This window comes from Rhinolophus sinicus, chromosome 18 (genome assembly GCF_057876585.1).
Source record: "Rhinolophus sinicus isolate RSI-liver-muscle chromosome 18, RSI-T2T, whole genome shotgun sequence".
In the NCBI taxonomy this organism is placed as follows: domain Eukaryota; kingdom Metazoa; phylum Chordata; class Mammalia; order Chiroptera; family Rhinolophidae; genus Rhinolophus; species Rhinolophus sinicus.
Genome location: NC_142518.1, coordinates 75,204,879 through 75,230,083, shown reverse-complemented (window position 1 = coordinate 75,230,083; position 25,205 = coordinate 75,204,879). Strand labels below are relative to the sequence as shown.

The following is a 25,205-nucleotide window of genomic DNA, read 5'->3' as shown; positions in this document are numbered from 1 at the left end:
ATGGCTGTGTGCGATGTCAGAGGGGTAGTGGATGGGGGAGGGGGGTTGTCACTGTGTGAGGGATATAAATGATAAACATCTAACTATTACATTGTTTTGTGAACCTGAAACTAATTTTAAAAATGTTAAAAAAATAAATAAAATAAAGAGATATTCCTCTGGGGGGAAAAAACAAAGGCTCTGAAACTTGTGCAGGAAGAACTTTGGAATTTCAGAAGCTCTCCACGTCCCCCCACAGAGACGATGGCCTGTGACCCAGAAGACCCGTTTACACAAGAGAAGCCCACATTCCAGGGAATCCCCCCATTGTGTGAGAAGCCAGAACAGTGAAGAGAAAATATAACACTACAGCAGGAAAGAGAATAAAAGGCTGCAGTCAGAGGGAAAATAAAACATTCTACCAAAACCTACTGGAAAACAAAAGAAAGAACTCTTCCTAGCAACCTGTTGCAGAAACCACTCCTGTAGATGCCTAGGAAGAGAAATAATAATTCATTAATTGCCATGAATAACCAAGGTAACAAGACAGGTCAGAAAGAAAATGAAAATTTTCCAGAAAATGAACTTGAAGGCATGGAAATATGTGACTTAAATGACAGAGAATTCAAGATTGCAATTCTTCACACAATGTGATTTATAGGTGATGTAATACAGAATTGTACTCCTGAAATCTATGTAACTTTACTAACAATTGTCACCCCAATAAACTTTATTTTTAAAAAAAAAAAAAAAAAAGATTGCAGTTCTTTTCTTTTTCTTTCTTTTTTAAAGATTATTTTTTTAAAGATCTATTTTTTTAATGATTATTGGGTGAAAATTATTACTAAAGTTACATAGATTTCACGTGTACAATTCTGTAATATATCATCTATGTATTACATTGTGTGTTCACCACCCAGAGTCAGTTCTCTTTTCATCACCATATATTTGATCCCCATACCCTCATCTACCACCCCCACCCCCCATACCCTCTGGTAACCACTAAACTATGGTCTGTGTTTATGAGGTTTTTTTTTATTTATTTTGTTATTGGGGGACAGTGTGCTTTTCCAGGACTCATCATCTCCAAGTCAAGTCTTTTTCCTTCAGTCTAGTTGTGGAGGGCACAGCTCAGCTCCAAGTCCAGTTGATGTTTTCAATCTTAGTTGCAGGGGGCGCACTCCACCATGCCATGCAGGAACTGAACCAGCAACCTTGTTCTTAAGAGCTCGTGCTGTAACAAACTGAGCCATCTGGTCACCCCTTGTCTACGAGCAAAAATCTTCTCCAATTCGGTTGGTTACCTCTTAATTTTCTGATGGTTTCTTTTGCTGTGCAGATACTTTTTAGTTTGATATAGTGCCATTGATTTATTTTAGCTTTTACTTCCCTGGCCTTCTGAGTCAAATTCATAAAATGCTCTTTGAACCCAAAGTCCATTAGTTTAGTGTCTATGTTTTCTTCTATGCAGTTTATTGTTTCAGGTCTTATGTTTAGATCTTTGATCCATTTTGAGTTAATTTTGGTACATGGTTGCAGAAAGCAGTGCAGTTTCATTCCTTTGCATGTGGCTTTCCAATTCTGCCAACACCATTTATTGAAGATGCTGTCTTTTGTCCATTTTATGTTTTGGGCTCCTTTGTAAAAAATTATTTGTCCATATTTATGTGGATTTATTACTGTGTTCTCAATTCTATTCCATTGGTCTCTGTCTCTGTTTTTCTGCCAATACTATACTGTTTTGATTCTTGTTTCCCTGTAGTACAAGCTTAAGTCAGGGAGTGTGATATCTCCAGCATTGTTTGTTTGTTTGTTTTTTCTCCTTAGGATTGCTTTGGCTATTCAGGGTCTTTTGTGGTTCCATACAAATCTGATGATTTTTTTGTTCTATTTCTTTAAAAAATGTCATTGGGATTTTGATGGGGATTGCATTAAATGTGTATATTCCTTTGAGTAATATGGCCATTTTAACTGTTAATTCTTCCAATCCATTAACATGGAATGTCTTTCCATTTCTTTGTGTCTTCTTCAATGTCTTTTAAAAATGTGTTATTGTTTTCCATATATAGATCCTTCAGGTCCTTGGTTAAGTTTATTCCTAGGTATTTTATTCTTCTTCTTGCAATTGCAAAAGGAATTTTTATTTTATTTCTTTTTCTGATATTTCATTGTTAGTATATACGAATGCAATGGATTTTTATATGTTGATTTTGTAGCGGGCAAATTTGCTGTATTCGTTTATTGTTTCTAATAGCGTTTTGGTGGGGTCTTTAGGGTTCTCTATATATAGCATCATGTCATCTGCAAAGATGGACAATTCAACATCTTCATTCCCAATTTGGAAGCCTTTTATTTCTTTCTCTTGCCTGATTACTCTTCCTAGAATTTCCAATAGAATGTCGAAAAGCAGAGGTGATAGGGAACAGCCCTGTCGTGTTCCTAAACATAGAGCAAAGGACACCAGTTTTTTACAATTAATTATTACATTAGCTGAGGGTTTTTCATATATGGCCTTTATTATTTTAAGGTACTTTCCTCTAAACCTATTTTATTAAGTTATTAAAAAATAAATGGATGTTGTATCTTGTCAAATGATTTTTCTGCATCTATTGGTATAACCATACGATTTTAGTCCTTTATTTTTTACATGGTGTATCACATTGATGGATTTGCGTATGTTGAACCACCTTTGTACCCCTGGGATGAAGCCCTTTTGGTGGTGATGTATAATCTTTTTAATGCATTGTTGCATTTGATTTGCTAGAATTTTGTTTAGGATTTTTTGCATCTGTATTCATCAGAGATATTGGTCTGTAATTTTCTTTTTCTGTGTTATCCTTACCAGGTTTTGGGATCAGGTAATGTTGGCCTCATAAAATGAGTTAAGGAGTATTGTCTCTTCTTCAATTTTTGGGAAGTTTCAGGGGGACATGTATTAGATCCTCTTTGAATGTTTGGTATAATTCACTAGTGAAGCCACGTGGTCACAGACTTTTGCTTTTGAGAAAGTTTGGGATGACTGAGTCAATTTCCTTACTGTTGCTCGGTCTATTTAGATTGTACAATTCTTCGTGATTCAGCCTAGGAAGGCTATATGTTTCTAAGATCATGTACATTTTTTCCATGTTTGAAATTGGTGGCATATACACCTTCATAATATATTTGGATGATCCTTTGTATTTCTGTGGCATCCGTGGTAACTTCCTATCTTTCATTTCTGCTTTTCTTTATTTGTGTTTTTCTCTTTTTGTTTTGGTGAATCTAGCCAAGGGTTTGTCCCTTTCATTAATCTTTTCAAAGAACCAGCTCTTTATCACATTAATATTTTCTATAGTCTTTTTTTCCCCTCTATTTCATTTAGTTCTGCTAAGATTTTTATTATTTCCTTCCTTTTGCTGTCTTTGGGTTTCATTTGTTCTTCTTTTTCCAGTTCTTTAAGGTATAACATGAGTTTATTTATCTGAGATTTTTCTTGTTTCTTGAGATAGGCCTGTAATGATATAAATTTCCCTCTTAAAACTGCTTTCACTGCACCCCACAAATTTTGGTAGTGTGCATTTTCATTGTCATTTTTTTTCTATGTATCTTTAGATCTCTCCTCTTTTGTCTCCTTTAAAATTATGTTGTGTAATATCCACACATTTGTGTTTTTTCCTGCTTTCTTTTTGCAGTTGATATTCAATTTCAAAGCCTTGTCATCAGAGAATATAGTTGGTATCATTTCAATCTTTTCAAATTTGCCGAGAACAGTTTTTGTCCCAATATATTTTCTATCCTTGATAGTGGACCATGTACTCTAGCAAAGAATGTATAGTCTCATGCTTTTGGCTGAAGTGCTCTATACATGACAATTATGACCATTTCATAGAATGTATCATTTAGGGCTGCTATTTCTTTATTTATTCTCTGTTTCGATCATCTATACAGAGCTGCCAATGATGTATTTAGGTCCTCTACTGTCATTGTGTTTTGGTCAGTTTCTCCCTTCAGTTCTGTTAGTAGTTGCTTGGTATATTTTGGTGTTCCCTGATTGATGACTGTTATGTCTGCTTGTTCTATAGTACCCTTTATCATTATGAAATGTCCATCTTTGTCTCTTGTTACCTTATTCATCCTGAAGTCTGTTTTGTCTGATACCAGTATAGCTACACCTGCACTTCTCTGGATACCATTTGCTTGGAGTATCAATTTCAACCTTATCACTTTGATTCTATATTTGTCCTTGTAGCTGAGATGTGTCTCTTGGAGACAGCATATGGTTGAGTTTAGTTTTTGTATCCAATCTGCTACTCTGTTCCTTTTTATTGGTGAGTTCAGTCCATTTACATTTATGGTGATTATTGATATATGAGGATTTCCTGTCATTCTATCTTTGATTTTCTAGTAGGTTGGTTTCTCCATTGTTTCTTTGCGTTTTGTTGCTGTCTATTTTTTCAGTGTGGCTGTATTCTATGATGTTTCCCTCTGTTTCTTCTTTTATTATGTTACATATTTTAGTTCTGGATGTTTTTTGAGTGCTTACCATTAAGTTTATGTAAAAAAAAAATCATATTTAGAGTATTCTATTTTCTTCAGCATACTTACCTTCTCTATTGCCTTATGCTGTTTCAGACATTTACTCTCCCCCCTTTTATGTTTTGGTTGTCAGAAATTATCCCTATTTATGCTGGTCGAATAGCCTCCTTCAGAATTTCTTGCAGTGTAGGTTGTGTATTAGAAAATTCCCTCAGCTTCTTTATGTCTGGAAAGATCTTTATTCTTCCTTCATATTTAAAGGATATCTTTGCTGGATATATTAATCTTGGCTCATAATTTCTCTCTTTCAATATTTTGAATATTTGGTTCCACTCCCTCCTGGCTTTCAGAGTTTCTGCTGAGAAATCTGATGATAATCTAATGGGCTTTCCTTTGTAGGTTACTGTTTCTTTTCCCTGGTTGCCTTGAGGATTCTTTTTTTTTTTTTTTGCTGTTAATTTTTGACAGCTTCAATACAATGTGCCTTTGAGAAGGCCTTTTGGGATTTTGGTAATTAGGTGTTCTATTTTCTTCTTTGATTCCAGGATCCAGTTCTTTCCACTAATTTGAGAAGTTCTTGTCAACTATTTGTTTGAATATACTCTCTGTTCCCTTGTCTTTTTCTTCTCCTTCTGATATGCACATTATTCTTATGTTGCTCTTTCTGATGGAGTCAGAAAGTTCTTGTAGAGTTCTTTCATTTCTTTTAAATCAGAAGTCTCTCTCATCTTCCATCTGTGTCATTTCCAGATTTCTATCTTCGATGTCACTGATTCTTTCCTCCATCTGATCAACTCTATTACCTAAGTTGGCTATTTCATTCTTCATTTCCATTATTGAGTTCTTATTCTCCAGAAATTTTATTTGTTTTTTTCTAAAAATACTCATGTAGCTCAACACCAAAAAAAGCAATTAGTTGAATTAAAAAAATGGACAGATGATATGAAGAGACATTTCTCTAAAGAGGACATTCAGATGGCCTACAGACATATGAAAAAATGTTCAACCTCACTAATCATTAGATAAATGCAAATAAAAACCACAGTGAACATGACCTCGCTTTGGTCAGAATGGGTATCATCAATAAATCATCAAACAACGAGTGCTGGCAAGGTTGTGGAGAAAAGGGAACAGTGATGCACTGTTGGTGGGATTGCAGATTGGTGCAGCCACTGTGGAAAACAGTACGGAGGTATCTCAAAAAACTGGAAATGAAACTACCTTATGACGCAGCAATCCCGCTTTTAGTTATCTATCCAGAGAAATCCAAGACGCTAATTCGAAAAAATATATGTACCCCCATGTTTATTGCAGCGCTATTTATAATAGCCAAAAACTTGGAAACAACCGAAATGCTCACCTGTAGACAACTGGATTAAGTCACTGTAGTACATTTATACACCACAGTATTACTCGGCTACAAAGAAGAATGAAATTGTACCATTTGCAACAATATGGATGGACCGAGAAAACATTATGCTAAGTGAAATAAATAAGTCAGTTAGAGAAAGATAAATAACATATGATCTCACTTATATGTGAAATCTAAAGATCTGAATACATGAGTGAAATAAACAGAAATATTCTCAGATCTATAGAGGAAAAACTGATGGTTGCCAGAAGAGAGAGGGGTGGGGATGAGAAAGAAGGAGAAGGGATGAGACAGCATAAATCGGTAATTACAATCTTGCCACAGGGATATGAAAGACAGTTTGGGGAATATAATCAATAATGTTGTAAAGATTTTGTAGGGTGTGAGATGGGCACAAGTCTTATTAGTGAGAACACTTCATGGACGGTATAGGTGCTTGACCACTGCACTGTACACCTGAGGCTGAATAATATTGTATGTCAACTGTAATTTAATATAAATATAGCCATGGGATATGGAGTATAGCATAAGGAATAGAGTCTATGGAATTGTAATAGATATATACTATGTCAGAGGGGCAATATTGGGGGAAGGGAGTTATCACTTTGTGAGGGGTGAAATGTCCAACTATTGCATTGTCTTATACAACTGAAACTAGTAAAAGATAGTTAACAAGAGACAACGATGGACATTTCATAATGATAAAGGGGACTACACAACAAGAAGACATAACAGTCATCAATGATTCTGCCCCCAGACAGGGAGCACCAAAATATACCAAGCAACTACTAACAGAACTAAAGGGAGAAATTGACCAAAACATAATTATAGTAGCAGACTTAAATACATCATTGACAGTCAAGAACTAATCATCCAAACAGAAAATAAATAATGAAATGTTATCCCTAAATGGCACATTAGATGAAATGGACATAATTGACATTTATAGAGCACTTCATCCTAGAACATCAGACTATATATTCTATTCTAGTGTACATGGAACATTCTCAAGGACAGACCGTATATTGGGACACAAACTAGCCTCAGCAAATTTAAGAAGACTGAAATCATACCAACTATATCCTCTAATCACAAAGCTTTGAAATTGGACATCAACTGCAAAAAGAAAGCAGGAAAAAACACAAATACATGGAGATTAAACAACATACTTTTAAAGAAGGACAGGGTCAAAGAAGAAGTTAGAGGAGAGATGAAAAGATACATATAAACAAATGACAATGAAAATGCATCCTACAAAATACTTGGGACTCAGTGAAAGCAGATTTTTTTTTTAAATTAAAATTTATTGGGGTGTCAATTGTTAGTAAAGTTACATAGAATTCAGGTGTACAATTCTGCAGTACATCATCTATAAATCCCATTGTGTGTTCACCACCCAGAGTCAGTTCTCTTTCCATCACCATATATTTGTTCCCCTTTACCCTCATCTACCTCCCCCCTCCCTCCTTACCTTCTGGTAACAACTAAACTATTCTCTGTGTCTATGAGTTTTATTTTCTCCTTTGTTTGTCTTGTTCTTTTGTTGTTTTTGGTTTACATACCACGTATCAGTGAAATCATATGGTTCTCTGCTTTTTCTGTCTGACTTATTTCACTTGGCATTATACTCTCAAGATCCATCCATATTGTCACAAATGTTCCTATATCATCTTTTCTTACCGCCGAATAGTATTTCATTGTGTATATATACCACAACTTCTTTATCCATTCATCTATCGAAGGACTTTTCGTTTGTTTCAATGTCTTGGCCACTGTAAACAAAGCTGCAATGAACATTGGAGCACACGTGTCTTTATGTATAACCATTTTCAGATTTTTTGGGTAGATACCTAGGAGAGGGATTGCTGGGTCATATGGCAATTGTATTCGTAATTTTTTGAGGAACCTCCACACTACCTTCCATAACGGCTGCACCAGTCTGCATTCCCACCAACAGTATATGAGGGTTCCTTTTTCTCCACAGCCTCTCCAACACTTGTTACTATTTGTCTTATTGATGATAGCCATTCTGACTGGGGTGAGGTGATATCTCATTGTGGTTTTGATTTGCATTTCTCTGATGATTAGTGATGTTGAGCATTTTTTCATATGTCTATTTGCCATTTGTATGTCCTCTTTGGAGAAATGTCTCTTCAGGTCGTGTGCCCATTTTTCAATTGGGTTGTTTGTTTTTTTGTTGTTGAGTTTTTCTAAATTCTATTTCTGAGATTTCATTGTTAGTATATAGGAATGCAATGGACTTTTGTATGTTGATTTTGTAGCCAGCAACTTTACTTTATTAGTTGATTGTTTCTAATAGCTTTTTGGTGGAGTCATTAGGGTTTTCCATGTAAAGCATCATGTCATCTGCAAAGAGTGACAATTTAACTTCTTCATTCCCAATTTGGATGCCTTTTATTTCTTTCTCTTGCCTGATTGCTCTGGCAAGGACTTCCAACACTATGTTGAAAAGCAGAGGTGATGGGGAGAGCCCTGTGTTGTTCCTGACCGTAGAGCAAAGGGCTTCAGTTTTTCACCACTAATTATGAGATTAGCTGAGGGTTTGTCATATATGGCTTTATTATGTTAAGGTATTTTCCTTCTATATCTATTTTGTTAAGTGTTTTAACATAAATGGATGCTGTATCTTGTCAAATGCTTTTTCTGCACCAATTGATATAATCATATGATTTTTGTCCTTTATTTTGTTTATGTATTTTATCACATTGATGGAATTGCATACGTTGAACCATCTTTGTGTCCCTGTGATGAACCCCACTTGGTCATGATGAATAATCTTTTAATGTATTGTTGCAATCGATTTGCTGGAATCTTATTTAAGGTTTTTGCATCTGTAATCATCAGAGATATTGGTCTGTAGTTCTCTTTTTTTGTGTTGTTCTTACCAGGTTTGGTGTCAGGGTAATGTTGGCTTCATAAAATGCGTTAGGGAGTACTGTCTCTTCTTTGATTTTTTGGAAGAATTTGAGCAGGATTGGTATTAGATCTTCTTTGAAGGTTTGGTAGAATTCAGTAGTGAAGCCATTTGTTCCCGGACTTTTGCTTTTGGGAAGGTTTTGGATGACTGATTCAATTTCGTTACTGGTGATCGGTCTGTTTAGATTTTCCAGTTCTTCATGGTTCAGCCTAGGAAGGCTATATGTTTCTAAGAATTTGTCCATTTCTTCTAGGTTATTGAATTTGGTGGCATAGAGTCCTTCATATTATTATTGGATGATCCTTTGTATTTCTGTGGTATCCGTCATAACTTCCCCTTTTTCATTTCTGATTTGTTTATTAGTGTCTTCTCTCTTTTTATCTTAGTGAGCCACCCAAGGTTTTGTCAATTTTGTTAACCTTTTTAAAGAACCAGCTCTTTTTCACATTAATTTTTTCTATTGTCTTTTTGTTCTCTATTTCATTTAGTTCTGCTCTGATTTTTCTTATTCCCTCTCTTCTGCTGAACTTGGGTTTCATTTGTTCTTCTTTTTCTAGTTCTTTAAGGTGTAACATGAGGTTATTTATGTGGGATTTTTGTTGTTTCTTGAGATAGGTCTGTAATTATATAAATTTCCCTCTTATAATGCTTTTGCTGCATCCCCAAAATTTTGATAGGATGTGTTTTCATTCTCATTTGTTTCTATATATCTTTTGATCTCTCCTCGAATTTCTTCTTTGACCTGGTCGTTCTTTAAAAGTATGTTGTTTAATCTCCATCTATTTGTTTTTTTTTTTCCTGCTTTCTTTTTGCAGTTCATATCGAGTTTTAAAGCCTTGTGATCAGAGAATATGCTTGGTATGATTTCAATCTTCTTCAATTTGCTGAGGTTAGTTTTATGTCCCAATATATGGTCTATCCTTGAGAATGTTCCATGTACACTAGAAAAAAAATATATATTCTGATATTTTAGGATGAAGGGCTCTATAAATGTCAATTATGTCCGTTTCATCTAATGTGTCATTTAGGGCTACTATTTCGTTATTTATTCTCTGTTTGGATGATCTATCCGTAGTTGTCAATGATGTATTTAAGTCCCCTAGTATAATTGCATTTTGGTCAAATTCTCCCTTTAGTTCTGTTAGTAGTTGCTTGGTATATTTCGGTGCTCTCTGATTGAGGGCATAAATATTGATGATTGTTATGTCTTCTTGTTGTAGAGTCCCCTTTACCTTTATGAAATGTCCATCTTTGTCTCTTGTTATCTTTTTCACCCTGAAGTCTGTTTCATCTGATATCAGTATAGCTACACCTGATTTTCTCTGGATACCGTTTGCTTGGAGTGCCAATTTCCACCCTTTCTCTTTGAGTCTATGCTTGTCCTTGTAGTTGAGGTGTGTCTGTTGGAGACAGCATATGGTTGGTTTTAGTTTTTTGATCCAATCTGCTACTCTGTGTGTTTTTATTGGTGAGTTCAGTCCATTTACATTTAGGGTGATTATTGATATGTGAGGATTTCCTATCATTCTATCTTTAGTTTCCTGGTAAGATTGTGTCTCCATTGTTTCTTTGCCTTTTTGTTTTTGTCTATTATTTCTGTGTGGTGGTAGTCTATGATGTTTCCCTCTGTTTCTTCTTTTGTTACAGTATATATTTCAGATCTGGCTTTTTTTTTTTTTTTTTTTTTTTTTGAGTGGTTACCATTAACTTTATGTAAAAGAAAGTTTGATATTTAGAGTATTCCATTTTTTTCAGCATGCCTACTTTCTTCATTCCCATATTCCGGTTCAGGCCTTTACTCTCCCCCTTTTTATGTTTCGGTTGCCACAAATTGTCCCTGTTGATGGTGGTCGAATAGCCCCCTTTAGTATTTCTTAGTGCCGGTCATGTATTAGAAAATTGCCTCTCAGCTTCTGTATGTCTGGAAAGGTCTTTATTCCTCCTTCATATCTAAAGGATGTCTTTGCTGGGTGTATTATTCTTGGCTTATAATTTCTCTATTTCGATAGTTTGAATATTTGGTTCCACCCTCTCCTGGTTTATAGAGTTTCTGCTGAGAAATCTGATGATAATTTAATGGGCTTTCCTTTGTAGGTTACCGTCTTTTTTCCCTGGCTGCCTTGAGGATTCTTTCTTTGTCATTGATTTTAGACAGCTTCAATACAATGTGCCTTGGAGAAGGCCTGTTTGGGGTGAGACAATTAGGTGTTCTGTTTTCTTCTTGGATTCGAGGTTCTAGTACTTTCCACAATTTTGGGAAGTTCTCATCGACTATTTGTTTGAATATACTCTCTGTTTCCTTCTCTCTTTCTTCTCCTTCTGGTATGCCCATTATTCTTATACTGCTCTTTCTGATGGAGCAGAAAGTTTGTAGAGTTCTTTCATTTCTTTTAAGTCTCAAGTCTCTTTCTTCTTCCATCTGTGCTATTTCCAGGTTTCTATCTTCGATGTCACGGATTCTTTCCTCCATCTGGTCAACTCTACTTCCTAAGCTGGCTAGTTCATTCTTAATTTCTTCTATTGAGTTCATTACCCTGATCCCGAAACTTGGTAAGGGTAACACAGTAAAAGAAAATTACAGACCAATATCTCTGATGAATACAGATGCAAATATCCTAAACAAAATTCTGGAAATAGAATGCAAGAATGCATTAAAAATATTATACATCACCACCAAAAGTGGTTCATTCCAGGGGCACAAGCATTGTTCAACATATGCAAATCCATCAATGTGATACACCACATAAACAAAATAACGGACAAAAAATCATATGATTATAACAATAGGTGCAGTTAAAATGCTTGACAATATATAATATCCAGGTAAATGTCTTTTACAAAGGGTAACCTCTACTTGGTTTTCAGAGCTTCTCCCATGTCTACTCTGTCTTAAAATTAACCAGCCTAAAATAATCTTTATGCCACATAGACATATTTTGGGGTGGCATATTCTGTTCCCCTACAGAATACCCCACCTATGGTTTAAACTTGTACAGCATGTCACTGTACTGAACACTCTAGGTAATTGTAATACAATGATAAATATTTGTGTAATACCTTACAAGGGCCAAGATGATTATGATGTCACTAGGGGATAGGGACTTTCCAGCTCCATTATAATCTTATGGAACCTCATGCCTATATGCGGTTCATCATTGACCAAAACATCTTTATGAGGCACATGATTGTATTTGTAGTTACAGAAAATCCAGGGAGGAATTAAGTGAAGAAATAAAATGTGATCATTATAGTCAAGCTGCTAAATTACTAAAATCAAGTGGGTTGAGACAGAGGAAACAATTCAATTATTGTTCTAACTAGCCTGGGAGCTTAAATTTTTGAAATTTCCAGTCTTGTGTTAATGCCAGGATATATGAGGTCCAAAAACTAAATTCACGGTCTCCTCCTAGACAAATGGCTATATACCTCATTCCTAAATGTCACTGTGGTCACCGTCGAAGTACTCCCCATTGGAAGCAATGCAATGATGCTCCCACCTAGTCCATCCTTCAGAGCAATTTTGGAACTCTTTTTCTGGACTGGCCATCAGAGTTGTCATTGCATTAAACTTAATGTCCTGAATGTCATCAAAATATCTTCCTTTCAATATTTCCTTTATCTTTGGGTAAAGAAAGAAGTAATTGTTGCCAGATCAAGTGAGTAGGGAGGGTGTTCCCATACAGTGATTTGTTTACTGGCTAAAACTCCCTCACAGACAGTGCCGTGTGAGCTGGTGCATTGTCATGATGCAAGATCCATGAATTCTTGGCGAAAAGTTCAGGTCATCTAACTTGTTCATGCAACCTTTTCAGCACTTCCAAATAGTAAACTTGGTTAACTGTTTGTCCAGTTGGCTCAAATCCATAATGAATAATCCCTCTGATATCAAAAAAGGTTAGCAACATTGCTGCAACATGTTCGCGAACTGAATTGTCAGACCTGTATGAACTAGAAGTGCTATTTCATCACACATCTGTTGTTTTGGACTGCCAGCATCACTTCCCCTTCTAGTCATAGCACTCTGGCTTCCATTTGGAGATCCCTTTGCGTCACCCTCAGTTGATGTGGTTTGAGTTGGGCTGATCCCATATCCCTAGACCCCTTTCATCCACTCTCTACCCTCCACAAAAAAAAAAAACCAAAAAAAAAAAAAGAAGAAAGAAAAGAAAGATATAATATCTATTTATGATTAAAACACTTAATAAAATGGATATAGAAGGAAAATACCATAACGTAGTAAAGGCCATATATGACAGACCATCAACTAATATCATAATTAATGGTGAAAAACTGAAGCCCTTTGCTCTATGTTCAGGAACTTGGTAGGGTTGTCCCCTATCACCTCTCCTTTTCAGCATTCTATTGGAAGTTTTAGACAGAGCATTCAGGCAAAAGCAAGAAATTAAAGGCATCTACATTGGGAATGAAGAAGTTAAATTGTGTCTCTTTAAGATGACGTATGCTATATATAGAAAACTCTAAAGACTCCACCAAAAAGACATTAGAAACAATCAACGAATACAGTAAAGTTGCCGGCTACAAAATCAATGTAAAAAGTCCATTGCATTCCTATATAATAACAATAAAATCTCAGAAAAAGTAATTTAAAAATCAATTCCCTTTGTAACTGCAACAAAAAGGGTAAAATACTTAGGAATAAACTTAACCAATGATGCAAAAGGCTTATATACTGAAAACTATAAGACATTTTTTTTTTTAATTAAATTTATTGGGGTGACAATTGTTAGTAAAATTACATAGATTTCAGGTGTACAATTCTGTATTACATCATCTATAAATCCCATTGTGTGTTCATCACCCAGAGTCAGTTCTCCTTCCATCACCATATATTCGATCCCCCTTACCCTCATCTCCCACCCCCCACCCCCTGCCCCCGTTACCCTCTGGCAACCACTAAATTGAGGAAGACACAAAGAAATGGAACGACATACGGTGTTCATGGATTGGAAGAATTAACGTAGTTAAAATGGCCATATTACCGAAAGTAATACACAGATTTAATGCAATCCCCATCAAAATCCCAATGGCATTTTTTAAAAGAAATAGAACAAAAAATCATCAGATTTCTATGGAACCACAAAGGACCCTGAATAGCCAAAGCAATACTAAGAAAAAAGAACAACGCTGGAGGTATCACACTCCCTAACTTCAGCTTATAGTACAGGGCAACAATTATCAAAACAGTGTGATATTGGCAGAAAAACAGACACATAGGCCAATGGAATAGAATTGAGAATCCAGAAATAAACCCATATAAATATGGACAAATAATTCTTGACATAGATGTAAAACATATACAATGGAGAAAATGGTGCTGGGAGAATTTTAAAGCCATGTGCAAAAGAATGAAATTAGACTGCTATCTGTCACAGTGTACCAAAATTACCTCAAAATGGATCAAAGACCTAAACATAAGACCTAAACAATAAACTGCATAGAAGAAACTCATAGACTTTGGGTTCAAAGAGCATTTTATGAATTTGACCCCAAAACAAGGGAAATAAAAGCAAATATAAATGAATGGGACTATATCAAACTAAAAAGCTTCTGCACAGCAAAAGAAACCATCGACAAAATAAAGAGGCAACCAACCGAATAGCAGAAGACTTTTGAAACAATAGCTCCGGTAAGGGGTTATATCCAAAATATATAAGGAACTCATACAACTCAACAGCAACAACAACAAATCCTATTAAAAAATGGGCATAGGTCCTAAAGAGACATTTCTGCAAAGAAGACACACAAATGGCCAATAGACATATGAAAAAAATGTTCAACATCACTAATCATCAGAGAAATGCAAATAAAAAGCACAATGAGATATCTCCTGTCACCAGTCAGAATGGCTATCATCAACAAGACAAATAATAACAAGTGTTGGAGAGACTATGGAGAAAAAAGACCCCTCATACACTGTTGGTGGGAATGCAGATTGGTGCAGCCGCTATGGAAGGCAGTGTGGAGGTTCCTCAAAAAATTAAGAATAGAATTACTGTATGACCCAGCAACCCCTCTCCTGGGTATCTACCCAAAAATCTGAAAACATTTACCCATAAAGACATATGTGCTCTGATGTTCATTGAAGCTTTATTTACGGTGTCCAAGACATGGCAACAGCCAAAATGTCCTTTGATAGATGAATGGATAAAGAAGATGTGGTATATACACACAATGGAATACTATTCGACAATAAGAAATGATGAAATAGTACTATTTGCTACAACATGGATGGATCTTGAGATTATTGTGCTGAGCGAAATAAGTTATACAGAAAAAGCTGAGAACCATATGATTTCACTAATCTGTGGGATATAAAATTGAAAACAACAAAAGAACAAGACAAACAAATGAAGAAACAAAAACTCATAGACAATAGTTTAGTGGTTACCAGAGGGTAAGGGGGTGGGGCGTGGTAGACGAGGGTAAAGGGGATCCAATATATGGTGATGGAAGGACAACTATATAAAGATGATGTATTCCCGAATTGTACACCTGAAATCTACGTAACTTTACTAACAGTTGTCAGCCCAATAAACTTTAATTAAAAATAATAATGTTAGTAATATTGAGTATCAACTATGATTGCATACACACACACACACACACACACACACACACACACACACTCACACACACACTGTCACATGTTCTGACAATTCAGTTCGCAAACTTGTTGCAACGATATTGCAACCAGTAAACAACTATATTGGAACACCCTCCGTACTCACCTGATCTGGCCCTCAGTGACTTCTTTCTTTACCCGAAAATAGGGGAAATATTGAAAGGAAGACATTTTGATGACATTCAGGACATCATTTAATACGACAACCGCTCTGATGGCCATTTTAGAAAAACAGTTGCAAAATTTCTTTAAAGAGTGGACTAAGCACTGGCGTCTGTGCACAGCTTCCAAGGGGAATACTTCAAATGTGACCATAGTGATATTCAGCAATGAGGTATGTAGCACTTTTTCTAGGATGAGTTCCTGAACTAAATTGTCTGACCTTGTGTTTTGTGTGTGTGTGTGTTTATGTGTGTGTGTGTGTGTGTGTATACTCATGCATGTGAGTGTGCTTTTGTGTTTGTGTGTGTGTATGTGTATAGTCACAGGATGTAAAGTACAGCAGAGGGAATATTGTTAATGATATTGTAATAGCTATGTCTGATGTCAGAGGGGCAGCAGACTTGGGGGGAGTTATCACTTTGTGAAGGGTGCAATTGTCTAATCATTATGTTTTGTACACCTGCAACTAAAAAGAAGAAGAAAAAGATGAGGAAGAAGAAGGAGAAGGAGAAGGAAAAAAGACAGGAAGGAAGGAAGGAAAGAAAGAAAGGAAGAAACAACAAATGTTTGCCACGATGTGAAGAAAAGGGAACTCCCTTTGGTGGGTATACTCTTGGTAGGATTGCAAATTTGTTTCGCCACTATGGAAAACAGTATGGAGGCTCCTCAAAAAATTAAAAATAGACTACCTTATGACCCAGCAATTCCACTTCTGGGTATTTATCCAAAGAAATTGAAAACAATAATTTTGAGAAGATATATGCACCCCTACGTTCACTACAGCTTTATTTACAATAGCCAAGATATGGAAACAACCAAAATAACCATCAATAGATGATTAGATAAAGTATTTGTGGGACATATACAATGGAATATTACTCTGCCTCAAAAACAATGAGGGGGTCGGCCCGGTGGCTCAGGCGGTTGAAGCTCTGTACTCCTAACTCTGAAGGCTGCCGGTTTGATTCCCACATGGGCCAGTGTGCTCTCAACCACAAGGTTGCCGGTTCAACTCCTCGAGTCCTGCAATGGATGGTGGGCTCCACTGCCTGCAACTAGGATTGAACATGGCACCTTGAGCTGAGCTGCCGCTGAGCTCCCAGATGGCTCAGTTGGTTGGAGCGCATCCTCTCAACCACAAGGTTGCCGGTTTGACTCCCACAAGGGATGGTGGGCTGCACCCCTGCAACTAGCAACAGCAACTGGACCTGGAGCTGAGCTGCGCCCTCCACAATTAAGATTGAAAGGACAACAACTTAACTTGGAAAAGAAAAAGTCCTGGAAGTACACAGTGTTCCCCAATAAAAGTCCTGTTGAAAAAAACAACACAGAATGGCTACCATAAACAAGACAAATAGTAATAAGTGTTGGAGAGCCTGTGGAGAAAAAGGAGCCCTCATACACTCTAGGTGGGAATGCAGACTGGTGCAGCCACTATGGAAGGCAGTGTGGAGGTTCCTCAAAAAATTATGAATAGAATTACCATATGACCCAGCAATCACTCTCTTGGGTATCTACCCAAAAAATCTGAAACATTTATACATAAAGACATGTGTGCTCCAATGTTCATTGCAGCTTTATTTACGGTGGCCAAGACATGGAAACAACCAAAATGTCCTTCGATAGATGAATGGATAAAGAAGTTGTGGTATATATACACAATGGAATACTATTCGGTGGTAAGAAAAGATGAAATAGGACCATTTGTGACAACATGGATGGATCTTGAGAGTATAATGCTAAGCGAAATAAGTCAGACAGAAAAAGCAGAGAACCATATCATTTCACTGATATGTGGTATATAAACCAAAAACAACAAAAGAACAAGACAAACAAATGAGAAACAAAAACTCATAGACAGACAATAGTTTAGTGGTTACCAGAGGGTAAGGGGGGAGGGGAGTGGGAGATGAGGGTAAGGGGGATCAAATATATGGTGATGGAAGGAGAACTGACTCTGGGTGGTGAACACACAGTGGGATTTATAGATGATGTGATACAGAATTGTACACCTGAAATCTATGTAATTTTACTAACTGTCACCCCAATAAACTTAAAAACAACAACAACAATGAAATCTTATCATTGTAACAACATGGATGAACCTAGAGGTTATTACACTAAGTGAAATAAGTCAGACTGAGAAAGTTAAATACCATAGTGTCTCACTTATATGTGGAATCTAAAGAACAAAATAAACAAACAAAACAGAAACAGACTCAGATACAGAGAACAAACTGATGGTTACCAGTTGCAGGGGGTTTAGGGGCTGGGTGAGAAAAGTGAAGGGATTAAGAAGTACAAATTCGTAGTTACAAAATAGTCATGGGGATGTGAAGTATAGTATGGGAAATATAGTCAATAATATTGTAAAATCTATGTATAGTGTCAGGTGGTTCTAGGCTTATCAAAGGGATGACTTCATAAATTATATGAATGTCTAACCACTATATGCTGTACACCTGAGGCAAATATGAAATAACACTGATTGTCAATTATAAAAAAAATAGTCACTGGATATAAAGTACAGCATAGGGGGTATAGTCAATAATATTGCAAGAACTATATACCGTGTGATGTGTAATAGACATTGGTGTCATCACTTTGTGAGGCATGTAAATGTCAAATCACTGTTGTTTCGTACACCTGAAACTAGTAAAAAAAAAAAAAAAAAAAAAAGACAAGTGATAACAAGTGTTGGCAAAGATATGGAGAAAACAAAACCTTAGTGTACTTTTGGTGGGAATGTAAATTGGTTTAGCCAGTATGGAAAATGTATACAGATTCATAAAAAAAATTTAAAAATAGAGACCCAGGCCAAACCATGGTGGAGAAGAGTCAAGAGTGTGAAGTTTGCTCCTGGAGTAGTTGTGTGCATAGAAAGTGAAATCAAAGGTGATATAATATAACTATAGGACCTAGGACAGGGATCCACCTTAAAGCAGGAATTATTACAGAAGCCAGGCCAATAGTGATTGGCGAAGGTGATCTAATAGAAGAACTAGTGCTTATCATAAATGCTCACCCTGATAATATCACCCCTGACAGTGAAGATCCAGAACCCAAACCTATGATCATTAGCACAAATAATGTGTTTGAAGTTGGCTGTTATTCCCAAACCATGAAAATAGGAGATAATAATGTTATCGAATCAAAAGCATATGTAGGCAGAAATGTAATATTGACCAGTGGTTGCATCATAGGGGTTTGTTGCAACCTAAATATGTTTGAAGTCATCCCCGAGACTACAGTGATCTTCGCATAGGGTGTAGATTGCCTTCGTCAGGTGCAGACTGAGCGACTACAGCCCCAGACACAGCTTTAGGTGGATTTCTTGATGAAAATCTCGCCAAAATACCATAACCTAAAGAAGACTATGAAAGGAAGCTCAGCTCCAATTAAGAACTAAGGACAATATATGACATCAAGATAACATTTTGTCTTTGACCACTGTCTTTTGAAAGGGCCACAGTGTTCATGCCCTCTTAGCAGTTCACAGAATAATACATGTTAACTTTATTTTGTAAAATTGAGTTAAAGAGGAAAATAATGGATTTTCGTTGTGTCTGTGATCTATAATTTATGTAAAATGTATTATTTCCCAATATTCTTGCTCCTTTTCTGATAATTTGCAGATTTAATTTTCTTTTGTTCTGTAAAATGTTGGCCACAGATTTTAGTTATACAAAGATTACCCATGATAACAAATGGCATATATTTATGTATTTATATTCTAGCACATAGTAAACTAAATAAAAAAATGTTGATGAAAAAATAATTTTTAAATAGCTACCATATGATCCAGCAATCCCATTTCTTGGTATGTTTCTAAATGAAATAAAATCACTGTCTCAAAAAGATATCTAGGGGCCGGCCCGGTGGCTCAGGCGGTTAGAGCTCCTTGCTCCTAACTCCAAAGGCTGCCGGTTCGATTCCCACATGGGCCAGTGGGCTCTCAACCACAAGGTTGCCAGTTCAATTCCTCGAGTCCCGCAAGGGATGGTGGGCTGCACCCCCTGCAACTAGCGATGGCAACTGGACTGGGAGCTGAACTGCGACCTCCACAACTAAGACTGAAAGGATAAGAACTTGAAGCTGAACGGCACCCTCCACAACTAAGATCGAAAGGACAACAACTTACTAACAATTGTCACCCCAATAAATTTAATAAAAAAAAAAAAAAAAAGAAAGGACAACAACTTGACTTGGAAAAAAAAGTTCTGGAAGTACACACTGTTCCCCAATAAAGTCCTGTTCCCCTTCCCCAATAAAATCTTTAGAAAAAAAAAATATATCTGTACCTCCATGTTCATTGCAACATCATTCACAATAGCCAAGACATGGAAACAAACTAAGTGTCTATCAATGAATGAATTAATGGATAAGGAAAACGTTTACATATATGTATGTGTGTATATATCTATCTATCTATATCTATCTATCTATCTATCTATCTATCTATATATATATATATATATATATATAGAGAGAGAGAGAGAGAGAGAGATAATTCCATTGTATATATGGACCTAGAGGGTATTATGTTATATTATATTACCCTATATTATATTACCCTAGAGGGTAGTGTGTGTGTGTGTGTGTGTGCATGCCTGTGTGTCTGTGTTCACACAATGGAATATTATTCAGGCACAAAAAGAAGGAAATTCTGCCATTTGTGATAACATGGATGGATCTTGAGGGCATTATGTAAAGTGAAATAAGTCAAACAAATATAAACAAATACTGTATGATCTCATTTATATGTGGCATGTAAAAAAAAATCCAAACTTATAGAAACAGAGACTAGAATGGTGGATGACAGGAACTGTGGTGGTAGGAGGAAATGGAGAGATACTGGTCATGGAGTACACACTTCCAGTTGGAAGATGAATTATTTCTGGAGATCTGATGTACAGCATGGTGACTATAGTTAACTATACTGTATTATATACTTGAAAGTTGCTAGAAGAGTAAATGTTAAATGTTCTCACCACAATGAAAAGCAACTATGTGAGATGATGGATGCATTAGCTAACTTTATTGTGGTAATCATTTTGCAACATATATGTGTATCAAATCATCATGATCTTAAACTTACACAATGTTTCTCTTTTCAATATTCCACATATAAGTGAGATCACATAGTATTTGACTTTCTCTGTCTGACTTATTTCACTTAGCATAATGCCTCAAGGTCCATCCATGTTGTCACAAATGTCAAGATTTCATTCTTTTTTTGTAGCTGAATAATATTCCATTGTATGTGTCCACCACATTTTCTTTACTCCTTCATCTGTCAGTGGACGCTATAGGTTATTTCCATATCTTGGTTATTTTAAATAATGCTGCAATGAATACAGGGGTACATACATCTTTTCAAATTAATGTTTTCATTCTCTTCAGATAAATATCCAGAAGTGGGAGTGCTGGATCACATGGTATTCTATTTTTAATTTTTGAGGAACCTCCATACTGTTTTCCACAGTGGCTGCTCCAATTTACTTTCCCACCAACAGTTCACAAGGGTTACCTTTTGTCCACATCCCTGCCAACACTCACTTTTTCTTGTCTTTTTGATAATAGTCATTCGAGCAGGTGTGAGTTCATACTTCATGGTGGTCTTGATTTGCATTTCCCTGATGATTAGTGATGTTGAGCATCTTTTCATGTACTTATTGACCATCTGTATGTCTTCTTTGGAAAAAATGTCTGTTCAGATCCTCTGCCCATTTTTTTTTTTTTTTTTTTTTTTTTTAGCGGTTACCTTTTTTTTTTTTTTTTTTATTAATCAGTTTCAGGTGCACAAGACAAAGCAAAACTTAGACATTTATCATTTATATCCCTCACACTGTGTGAACCCCCCTCCCCCCATCCACTATCCCTCTGTACGTTCCCGAAACCTCTCACCTTCCCCTTATCCCCACCCCCCTGCCCATCTAGCAACCCTCAGTTTTTCCTCCATGTTTCCAAAACTGTTTCTGATTAGTTCATTCACTTATTCTTTTCTTTAGATTCCACATATAAGTGAGATCATATGGTATTTGTCTTTCTCTTTCTGACTTATTTCACTTAACATAATGTTCTCTAGGTCCATCCATGTTGTTGCAAATGGTAAGATTTCTTTCTTCTTTATGGCTGCGTAATACTCCATTGTATAAATGTACCACAGTTTCTTAATCCAGTCATCTACTGATGGGCATTTCGGTTGTTTCCAGGTCTTGGCTATTGTATATAGTGCTGCAATAAACATAGGAGTGCATAAAGATTTTTGAATTGGAGTTTTGGATTTCTCCGGATAGATACCTAGGAGTGGGATTGCTGGATCATAAGGTAGTTCCATTTTCAGATTTTTGAGATATCTCCAAACTGTTTTCCATAGTGGCTGCACCAATCTTCCTCTGCCCATTTTTAAATCGGACTGTTTATTTTTTTGCTGTTGAGTTGTATGAGTTCTTCATATATTTTGAATATTAACTACTTATCAGATATATGATTTGCAAATATTTTCTCCTATTTGGTAGGTTGCCTTTTCATTCTGTTTATGTACACAATGTTACATGTCAATTATATCTCAACAAAGCTGAAGAAAACAACTTTGGAAAGTGTTAAAAAGAGACATTTCAACCAATTGCAGTCTGTATCTTATTTTTCCTGTTTCAAACAAACTATAAAAAAGCACAAATTGATAATATGTACATTGGGTATTGAATGATATTAAAGAGTTTCTGCTTTTGTTTTTAGTGAAATGATGGTATAATTATGTATTTTTTATAAAAAAAGTTCTTATTTCATAGTGAAATGGTTATAGAAGAAATGATATGACCGAGATTTGCTTCAAAATAATAGCTTCAAAAAAATAGAGAGAGTGGAATAATAGATGAAACAAAGTTGGCCATGACTTGAAATTTTCATAAAATGGATGATGAGTAAATTAGGGTTCGTGATATTATTCTTTCAACCTCTGCAAATGTTTGAAATATTCCACAGAAAAAGTTACAAAAATAGGAGGAGAAGGTATTATATTATAGGACCTAAAAGTTCAGAATATGACTCTGAAGTCACATGGCCTGACTTTATATTCTGTCTCTGCTTTTAATCATTATATGCCTTTAGGCCAGCGGTGTCCAAACTGCCGCCCACTGGCCAACTACAGCCCATGATCCATTGTTAATTGGCCCGCAGCAAATTCCAAAAATATATTTATTTTACTTAAATAAACCAGGTGAGGCAATACGTACTTCACCTCGAGTGAGTGGCCCGGCTGTTTGTGTATTTTACCACATATGGCCCTTGGTAAAAACCGTTGAAAAAAGTTTGGACACACCCTGCTTTAGGCAAATAAATAGTCAGGATAGGAGGGACATTGGCTGAAGGAGGCTTTACTGTCTTATGATGCCACCATATCAACACATGACCTCTGAAGATACTGCAGAAGGGAAAGAAAAGACAGGAGGGATTCCTGGGATGTTTTTAAAGACCAGGCCTAGAAAATGCTTACATCATTTCTTTCCACATTCTGCTGGTCAGAACAGAAGCCAGTCACATGGTCTTAGCCTAAGTTCAAGGGAGGATGGGACATGTGGACCCAGGAAGAGAAAGATGAAACAAATTTGATGAGTATATAGCATGTTTTGTGCCACAGTGTTACTTAACATACTGTGCCTTAGTGTGCTCCTCTGTAGAATAAGGATGATAATAATAGTATGTATCTCATAGGCTTATTGTAAGTATTAAATGAGTTAATGCATGTAAATGTCTCAGAGCAAGGCCTAACCCATAGTAAGTACTTAGCAATTTTTATATATGTATGTGTTTATCTAAAAATGGGCCTTGATACATGGGGAAGATTATTAACAGCCAAAGAAGGGTGTTGACCATGAACAAAAAAGCAAAATGGAAGTGTGGGATATGTTCAAGGAAAATGAGTATGTGATGTGCTGAGGGTGATGGGAGACATATCTGGAATGCTAAGTTGGAGATTGATTTTGGAGGGCCTCAAATATCTAATTACAACAGGCAAAGGACCTTCACTGAAAAAATGGTGGCAATGGGATGACAGAAAAATCATAGAATCATATAGAATTGTAATACTGTAAAGAATACTAGGTTATATATATTAGTCCAATCTCCTCATTTTATAGAAAATGTAATTAAGACAAAGAATGAATTACACGACTTGTCCAATGTGACACAACTTGTTGATAGCTTGGCTGAGGTGAGTTCAGCCTTCTTAACTCTCTAGTTTCTGGTTTTCAACCATACCTTGCTCCTTTTAACAATCATGAGAGACTAGGAAAATGAATTTGTCAGGTTCTAATCTCAAGTTTGCCACTAACTCGCTATGAGCAAGTTACTTCATCTATGGGTCACAGTTTCCTCTTCTGTAAAATGTAGGTTGTGCCACATGATCTCTTTAATTATAAAATTAGAACTAAATTAGAGTTAAGAAAGTTTGGAACCAGTTCAGTTTGACAGTCTAAGACAGATAACAATACTTGTCTCCCAGTGTCAGTTCTCCTTCTTCCTTTGTATAGAGCCCACAATTTTTGGCTGGGAATATGGCTGTCGGAATAAAACTTATATTTCCAGCCTCTCTTGGAGCTATGAGTGGCTATAAGTTCTGACCAGTGGGCTATAGGCTATGTTTTGGTGGTAGATACAACTTTCAAAAAGTGTTCTACAAAGAAGGGTACTTCTTTGTTTCTTTCTTCCTACTGGCAGGAATGCAGACATGATAGCTGGACCTAGAACAACCTTCTTGAATCATGATGTGATATTGGCCCATGCATGGACTCTGTGTTGAGAAGTACAGAGCAACAGGGTAGAAGAACTCTGGATCCCGGTGATTATGGAGCTGTCACTAGTCCTGGGCTTCCTATATTAATATTTGCAAAAAATAAACATCTACCTTGTTTAAGCCATTGTCATTTTTGGTGTTCTGTCACTTGCAGCTGAACCTATATTATAACTGATACAGGAGACAACTGGATACAGGAAGTCCCTTCTGTGATTATGTTACATTAAATTTTAACTGTCTTGCTAGCTGGTTCTTTCTATTGCCATCACAACTCGCGTGCTTTGATGGAGCAAGAAGCCTGTTGGAGAGACCCACATAGCAAAGAACATAAAGGAGGAAACTGATTCTCTCAGTGCAGCAACTTGTGAAGAACTGAGTCACACCAACAACTACATGACCTTGGAAGAGGACCCTTCCCCAGTCAAATCATCCTATGAGACCCCAGCCCTGCCTGATGCTTTGATTTTAGCCTTGTGAGAGACCCAGTAAAGTCCTAGCCACATTCCTAACTCATAGAAGCTGTGAGATAATAAACAGTGTTGTTTTCAGCCACAAAGTTTATGGTAATTTGTTATAAAACAACAAATAATAAACAATATTTTTTCCTTCATTCTCCTCACCTCTCCTCAGGCCCCAGACTCTTCCACCCCTAAATCTCCACCATGCATACCAACATATGCAAATATATGACTTGCGGGATCACCAGCCCACTAGTTCTGCAATTACATAATTTTGGCATGCTATTTTGGGCTATAACCTAGACAAATAAATAATCAGATATAAGGTTTTATTATTTGAT

General features: G+C 36.3%; 1 pseudogene; it reads left to right on the top strand.

Annotated features, from left to right (window-relative positions):
- LOC109438315 (dynactin subunit 6 pseudogene) overlaps nucleotides 1-19,018 on the top strand; it is a 53,426-nt pseudogene extending 34,408 nt beyond the window's left edge.
- The last annotated feature ends 6,187 nt before the right edge of the window (nucleotides 19,019-25,205 follow it).